This window comes from Cynara cardunculus, assembly GCF_001531365.2.
Source record: "Cynara cardunculus var. scolymus isolate 2C chromosome LG 9, CcrdV1, whole genome shotgun sequence".
Lineage (NCBI taxonomy): Eukaryota > Viridiplantae > Streptophyta > Magnoliopsida > Asterales > Asteraceae > Cynara > Cynara cardunculus.
In genome coordinates, this window is record NC_037536.1 from 3,218,368 (window position 1) to 3,225,891 (window position 7,524).

The following is a 7,524-nucleotide window of genomic DNA, read 5'->3' on the forward strand; positions in this document are numbered from 1 at the left end:
GGGGAGTGCTATACCCGTCCCCGTCACCGTCCCCGGCTTGCGCCAAGCGGGGATCCCCGTCCCCGTCCCCGAGACCCGATTTTTCGGGGAATCCCCGTCCCCGACCGGGGCGGGTGGACCGGGTTACCCGACGGGTCGGGGTCCATTCCCATCCCTATCTTCAACGTAGCCGTCAATTCGTAAAATTGTAAGTAGATCTTTTCAAATCCACTTGTATAATCTTTTCAGATTTTAAAGATGGGAAATTAACCAATTTCAACATATGAAATTGTTTTCAATCTTATAAAAGATTGGCATGTGAATATAACAGATATATTTAGTACAACGAATGTACTTCATATGTGAGACTTTTTGAAGTTCATCTCACCAGGACTTCCATTCAATCATCGATATCTTATATAAAGTATATCTATGAATGTTAGGGAAAAATAATATATAAATTGCAAAATCTGTGTAGTGTAGAAAAATAAAGCAACATATGTTTCTGTTTAGGCTCAAAAAGATAAATCGTATGGACTACACAAACTTATCTGACTCAATTCGTAATAAAAAAGACTTGAAGGAGGGACATATATCATTCTTTTTCAATATCATTTTTCTCCAAAAGAGAAATTGATAGATTGTGAGTTGCGTGCCCCAAGTGTTATTGAAACATTTATTTGTTAAGAGATAAATGAGTAGCTAGTGGGGTTGTGACAAGAATTGGCCCGGGCTTTGCCTTTTTCCATATTAGTCTCGAAAGAATTGAGAACTAATAGATTTTGTGGTTTGCCTGGAATTTAGAGGTTAGAACAGGATTATCTTGATCTTTTAATCCTGACACAACTCTTATTAATTGTTTTGACTCACAACAACTACCCCTCTTATTTTCATTTTAAGCTCTGCACACAAACCCATGTTGTATTTAAAGCTCACTCAGATATCTTTGTCCTCATGGGTAAGTTTATCGGTTCTAACATTCCATAGAGGTATTTCTATGAAGCACTCAGTCCCTCCTAAAATTTAACAGTATGTTCAATTGATCACAGACAGCTGATCAAAATATTATTTCAAATAAACACAAATGATCATATAAAAATTGATCAAGAAATATGTAACGTTTAAGTAAAAACAACAAATAAAGAGTGATGTATCAAACAGATTATTCAACGAAAGTGAGAAAAATGAATAAAGATCTGTAAGTGCAAGTTTACAGATTTAGAATATCGAAGAATAATGAAATTTGAATCAACCAAAGAAAAAAAATCAGAAAACAACTTTGATTACAAACGAGTGTATTATTACCGAAAATAATTTTCATAAAAGACACGTGATAATGACGGTTTGAAGAATAGCTGAAACAGGTATTGAAATTATGTACGATGAGAAATTATGCAAGTAAAATCCCAGGAAATACCTGCTCAGAAAATGTACTCGTTTCATAAATCAATTCCAATTCCGAAAACATTTATTAAAAAATTTCTAGAGACTCCCCCTAAAAAATGGATTTCAATAGTATTTCATTTCAGCTCAAAATAATAATTAAAAAATGAAACATTTTGACTCGGGTCCTGAACTGAGTTGTTCAGAAGTCATATACATTTCAGCACGGGTCCTGAACTGATTTATTCAAAAACCATATTTGGACTGAATACAAACTCATCCTGCATTTGTGTATCATAGACATGATATTCTAATCAGCTGTTATAACCGGGTTTCAGACAACCTGGGTTAAGGTACCCTATACGTGATTATTATTTGAATTATGCGACAACATGCATGATTATTTAATTAAATGCATGAGTGGTATGCATATATGTGAAAAAGGTGATATGATGCATACATGAATTATATGGATGTATATTTGATATGATACATGCATGAGCTTTAATTATTTAAAAATATGAAGATGCGATATCTTCATAATGAAATAAGGTTGATTAAAATAATAAAATCACCATCGCCCAAACTATTTTATAATAATAAAAGTTCCTCACCGCCTTGGTGAAAATATATAAAGAATGAAAAAGAGATAAGATCTTATTTTATCATTTTATTTTGAAAAGAAACCTTTTGAGAGAGAAAAGGTGTGAGTGGCGGTGGAAGTATTCTTAAGAAGAGTTCTGCACAAAAGTGTTTGAAGATTCTGTGTTATTTGAAGAATCTGTTGTGTGGTTGAATCTATCAATTTGTGCTTGTTAAGGTGAGTTTTTAAACTAAAACCTTTATATATTGTTATGTAAGCTGCTGGGTTTTGATGTTTGATTTTGAAGAAAGGATAGTAAAACTGTTTTTAACAGTTTAAGTTGAGTCTTATGAATTTGGGTTTTTGGAAACTGTTTTGGAAAGATAAAGAAAAGATTGCTTCTTCAAAACAGTATTGGAAATGATATCCTGTTTTGAGGATTTTAAGGAGATTTGATGTTTGAGGATTTAAAGAAGATATGATTTTTTGAAAATCTTTGAAAGAACAGATTGTTCTTGAGTTTGAAAGTTTTGATGATAAAACTGTTTTGAAACCATTATTGGTTGAAAACTATAGAGGACATCTCATCAAGACGGTTGTGACTTCGGTCTGTCTTCGTTTGGGATTAATCTATAGATTTTGTGGATAAAATTATGGAGGTTGTTTCATCAAGACAGTTGTGACTTCGGTATGTCTTCGTTTGAAACTAATCCATAGATTTTGATGAGGAAATAATGGTGACATATCAAGCAGAGGTGTACCATGGGATAAGAGTGACATATCAAGGAGAGGTGTACCTTCAGCTATAAGGGTGGCATATCAAGGAATGATGTACCTTTGGATATAAGGGTGGCATTTGTATGTGGTTATTATAGTTCTTTCTATTATATCTTTTAAAATTACAATAGATTTGAGTTCTTACTTCTTTGTGGTTTGAGGACTCGGAGATGTTGTTCTTATTAGAAATAATAGTATTGATGTTATTGAGAAAGGGAAAACTTGGTCTATGGTAATTGGTTTAGGATAAAATATGTTTTAGATTAAGTGTTTGATTTTAGAGGAACTAGAGAGGCTCTGGTTGTTCCTTGAAAGGAACCAGAGGGGCTCTGGTTGGTCGTCATAATAGAACCAGAGGGTTCTGGACGTTGATTTTAGAATTATGTAAGTCTTTACTGAATGTTTTAGTTGAACTAGAGGCTCTGTATTTATAGATAAGGGCTCTGTGTCAAAATTATATTTTGAAAGAGATTTCAAAAGGTTTTATACTTAGACGTTTTTCTTATAAGAAAGACAGACCAGAGGGGCTCTGGTTGGCCTACGCGGGTTGAACCAAAAGCTATAGTTCGTCTTGCATTTTAAGCCAGAAGCTCTGGCTAGTAAAACCAGAGCTCTGGTCATATAAAAATCCTTTTCAAAATGTGTTTTATCTTTGGGAAAGCCATTTTATTATCTATGATATTGATCTATGAATATTTTGATAATTTTACCCAAGTAAGAAGCTCTGGTAGAGGAACTAGAGGAGCTTTGGTTCTCTTGTTTGTTGAAATATTTTCTAAGTCTGGTCTTTGAAACCAGGGGTCCAATGACTCAAACAGAATATGGATTTACACGATTGAAATGTGAAATGATTTTACTTGAATAAATGTTTTAGTGGTTATCACCCTGCAACTACATGAAAAAGGGATCTCACTAAACTTCCAAGTCTAACCCTCATTTTATGTTTTCAAATATGTGTTGCAGGAAATGCAGATTATAATGATAGTAAAGGAAAAGGAAAAATGTGAATTATTTCCCTATATGCTTAGCTATATGAAGACCATATTTGGATATGTATTGGAGGATAGATGTTATGGATACAAGAGCATGTATTTTGGAAATTTTGAATTGTGTATTTTGTATTGGAGACTCTTGTATTGTGGACCTTTGTGGGCTTGAACATATATTCTATAAATGAAATATGTGTTATATGCAATGTGAGTTTGAAGGGGGTGTTACATCAGCACAACAATGACTCACCTGCAAAACAGATCAAACAGATTTTGGTATCCAAACGAACTTGGGTCCTATTTTGTTAGAATCAGGCTGGGGTATGTTGTAACTGCCAAACCATCTATTTCTGTAAGATGTCTTCTTTTTAGCACTTTTAACAGGTTGATCAGATATACAATAAGATCCATACCAATTGTTATCATACCTGTTGAAATTATTCCAGCTTTTCTAATAGTTGTTGTCTCCATACCACCTGTTGTACCTTTTCCGATTGACAAATCAGTGGTTCTGCATGTTGAGCACATGATTCTTCTCTTGCTAAGATTGATTAGATCATTAGTAGATATCACAATACAAGGAAGAACAGGGTTAGTAACAACATAGTTATGAGACGAAACAGAATCAACTTTATTAACCCAAACATTTTTAACTTTTGAATGATAATTGGGTGATCCAATGACATACCCTTGATAATACTGATTTGAAGAACGAGAATTATTCTTAGAAACAGTTGATTTATGGCTGCTTGAATAACTGTTAGATTTTATACTAGAATAGTCATAAAAGCTGGTTTTACACTATGATGGAGAACCAGTTGAGCTTTGAGCACTTGAAAAGTCTTTTACTTTCTTTAATAACTGGTCTCTTTCTACAACAACTAAATCGTACTTCTTTTTAAGTTTAGTTCTCATGTTCAATTCAGTTTCAAGTTCTGTCTCTAGATCAGACAATTTCTTTGAAGTATCCAGAAATTTACCTTCTAATTCTTTCTTCATCTTTTCAAACATTTTCCTTTCTTTATCAAAATTCTTTCTTTCTTCATCTAAACTGCTCTTATCATTTTCAGAAGCAATGTCGAGCCATTTCTTCTTCTCTGCAAGCTCTTTGGCAATTGCTTCATATTTCTTAGCAGTGTTTCTTTTTTCAATAGCAAACAGTCTCTTCTCTTCGTCTAGTGCTTTCTGCTTTTGTTCAGCACTATTAAGCAATTCCAAATTTTTGCTCAGACATTCTTCTTTAAGCTCTTTCTTTTATTTATCAACCTTGGCTCGTTCCAAGATGATAAGTTGTTCAAAATCAGAAATTTGCTTTAAAAGCATTTTAGCATTCAGCTCCAACGAGTTAATCTTATTCTCAAAAGATATTCGTTCAGTTTCAAATCGTTTCTCAACTTCTATTATCCTATTCTTCTTTTTCTCCAAAATTTTCTATTCTGCATCCAAAACCTTCTCAACTTCTAAAACCTTTTCTTTCTCTTGTTCCAGTAATTTCTTTACCTCAATCAATTCATCTAAGATTTATGAAGTTTCTCTGTGAAATCTTCAGTCTCTTTATTTTTCTTTTTTAGAGAGTTCCTCTCAGCATTCAGTTCTGACCCAACTTTATGAAGTTTATTAACTAAATCATGTTTTATCTTGTTTGAACTTCTTATTTCATCATCTAACTCTTTCCTTACAGCATCCAAAGTTTTCTCAAGTTTACTAATCCAAAACTTGGAATCATTTTCAACACGTTATATAGCTTATTTATGCTCCCGTCGTAAATCTTTAACAAGTTCCTCATTTGCATGATTTTCATAAAACATGTTTACATATTTGTCTTAATAGCTTTGCAGACTTGTCTCCAATTCACAGATCTTTTCTTTCAGTTCCTTGTTCTCCTTCTCAAAGAATGATGCCATTAAAATTCAAAGATTAATCAAAAGAATCTATGCAGTATATGAAATCAAACAAAGAAATCACAATTCAAAAATATCACTCAGAAAAAATCAGTAGACGTGAAATTTCCCAGAAAGAATAAAAAATGTTCAGATTTGAAAAAAAATAGTGAAAACAGTCAAAATCAGTAAAAACAATCAAAAACTGTTAAAAACAATCAAAAACTGATAAAACTGTTCAAAACAGTTCACAAAAACAATTCACAAATCAAAACAGTTAAACTCAACTCAAAACTCAGAAATTTTGTGAAATTCAAATAAAAAAATGTCAAAGCCAAATAAAAACTAATCAAAATGATAAAATATGAGATCTCGACAAAAAGGGTTTTTTAAAATGTCAAATTTGGCAAAAAAAAAAATGCTTCAAAATCGGATGATGTGTTGTAAGATGAAACCCAAAATTGGACAGCTTGAAAAAATCTAAGTCTTTTGGTTAAGAAAACTCAAATCCGGACAGGGCTTGAAAAAATGGCTAAGTATTTTGGCTGATGGTGTCCGGGTAAGCCTGTTGTCCGAGGAACATGGAGCTTGGATAAGCCTTTATGCGAGGATGAACCTAATACGGGTGAAGTGTTGCACGAGGTATGTCGTATCCGGGTGTAGGTGTCCGAGAAAACTAAGTCTTGGCTGAGGAAGGTATCCGGGTAAGTTTGATCAAGACATGGCCGAGAATGGTCTAATCCAGACAAAGGGGTTACCGAGGAACACCTAAATTGGACAAGTCAGTGTGCGGGTTTGTGCCTAAATCGGATGGCTTGATGAGCGATGAAGATGAAATTGGCTAGGCTAGTGTCCGAGTAACATCAAATCCGGATGGTGTGGTATTCGGATAACACCTAAAAAAAGGGCTAAGTCCTGAGTCCGATTAAGATGGAACTCGAATGCAAAAGTTAAGCAATGAAGGGCCTAAACCGTGTAAGACTGTATGCGATTTAAGAGTGAATCCGGTCAAGAAACATGTACAAATGGCTAAGTCAAAAATCCGGGTAAGGCTAAAACCGGTCAAAAACACAAAAAATTCAACTTTTTCATCAAAATATGGATCAAAATCAGATTTTTCATGAAATTTTTAAGAACATCAAACTTTTTCAAAAATCACAAATCTAATCAGATCTTTAAAACGAACGATGAAAACATGAAAATTTGTATATAACAAAGATTAACGAATCGATTACGCACACATTGATCATCATTTTAACATCAAATCACCAAAAATTGAAATATTCGAGTAGAAAATATGAAGAAATTTTATGAACACTCAAGAACAAATATGAAGATGAATATGAACAGATTATGATATTCCAGAAATTCTTCAAATTTGATGATCTCTTCAAAAGATTTTTTTGCATTCCAGTTCTGATACCAATTGTGTGTCCCACAATATGATCAATCTTCAATAATCTTTATGAATCTATGGCAATCTTCATATGAACATGTAAGAACATCAAGAAGGTCTGGAGAGGAAAAGTCAATTAGTCAACACTTATATTTCACTCTCAAGTATACGTATTACAATTAAGCTCTCTTCTACAATTCACACTACAAGACAAAACCTATTTATAGGTCAAACAATAAAGACACAAGTCAAAGTCAAACATGACTTACAAAGTCAAACATGACTTACAAAGTCAAACACTCAAAAATTACAATATTAAACCTTTCAAGACGAATACAATTTAACTCTAAAATTCAATCCTAACAATGTTAGAATCATTGAAGGTATTGGGCCATAAACTGTGAATGGTTGAAATTATGATAACCAGATCTTGGTTGTCACTTGAGGTAATAAATATGTGATTATTTGTTATATGTGATTACGTGACAGCATGATATATTGATATATTTAATCATATTAGTATGTGAAAATGTGCAT